The following is a 1208-nucleotide window of genomic DNA, read 5'->3' as shown; positions in this document are numbered from 1 at the left end:
AGAAGAAGATTCAGTGTCATCAATCTGCAACACGTGCCTCTAATGAGGGGGTGAATATAGAATCCTCAACGATTACAACGTCTCTGGGAACTGTGACAACAACAAGGTTTAAACCATTTTGATATATATTGTAACCTATTGGCTAAGGAATAGTGCTGAAAATGAGGTAAATCTAATCCACCACTGTCCTTGGTCTTCTGTAGGGTTTGTAAACTAATACGTGGTGGTTTGTTTTTCCACAGAAATTTGGAGATGCATGAATCTAGTGACTTAAACCAAGTAGCAGATGGTTTTATGGGGATCATTGAGAACAAATAGTTAACTTTTGGTAGTATCATCATTTTAATGGTTGTAACTCTCCCCATAAGTGATATAGGTAAGGACTTCCAACGAGAGAGATCGTCCTCTACTCTCTTTAATAATTGCACATAATCCATCTGTACTTATCAGTTTAATATGTGATATGTCTATGCAAGGACTACATATTAAATGGATTTTTATCAATAGGAGTTGAAAAAGGAGCTTGCTCCGTTCACTCCAAGCATCGACCCGGTATTGCAGTGCCGCTGGGAACGGTGCGCTCTCCTCTGCTGTTGTGAAAAAGCAAACAGCGGTGCAGGATGGAAGTTTCTTTTAGTCTGCTGAGAAAAGAGAGTGAATGCGAAGTAGACTTTAACACGGCTCTGGGAGCGAGCCGAGTGCGGGCTAACCAGGAGAAATGCTTGAAAGAAACGCGACACCGAATGAGCGGTCAGAACAAAGCCTCAATACGGTGTTCCTGTGGTGTTTTTATAAAATTCGGTGAAAATAAAGGTTTGAATGCCCCATAGAAAACTAAAAGGTGGAGCGGAAGTGTTCGGCTGCAAGAAGGTGTGAATGTCCGACTATATTTGGTGAAAAGCAGGTGAAGCAAGGTCTGAATGCCCAACCTTACATCATCAAAAGCGAGATCAGAGGTTTTTGGCTGCAAGAAGGCCATAGTTTGCCAAAAGCGGGTAAGGTGCGAATGACCGACTAAATATCAACAAAAGTGGGGGCGGAGGTCTTCGGATGCAAGTGGGTGTGAATATCCCACCATACAAGTATGGTGGAGAGGAAGCTGTGAATGGCCGACCATAGTTTGCAAAAAGCGGGTGAGAAAAGGTGCGAATGTCCAACCATACATGATCAAACCAGGGAGCGGAGGTGTTTGGCTGCGAAAAGGTGTG

The 1208-nt window shown here is 43.3% G+C and overlaps 1 pseudogene; it reads left to right on the top strand.

Annotated features, from left to right (window-relative positions):
- Positions 1 to 409: 409 nt before the first annotated feature.
- LOC140285941 (U2 spliceosomal RNA) lies at positions 410 to 586 on the top strand (annotated as a pseudogene).
- The last annotated feature ends 622 nt before the right edge of the window (positions 587 to 1208 follow it).

Source organism: Leuresthes tenuis, unplaced genomic scaffold (genome assembly GCF_036924035.1).
Source record: "Leuresthes tenuis unplaced genomic scaffold, fLeuTen1.0.hap1 SCAF_65, whole genome shotgun sequence".
Classification (NCBI taxonomy): Eukaryota; Metazoa; Chordata; class Actinopteri; order Atheriniformes; family Atherinopsidae; genus Leuresthes; species Leuresthes tenuis.
Note: the sequence above shows the minus strand (reverse complement) of the source record. Positions and strands in the feature narration are given on the sequence as shown.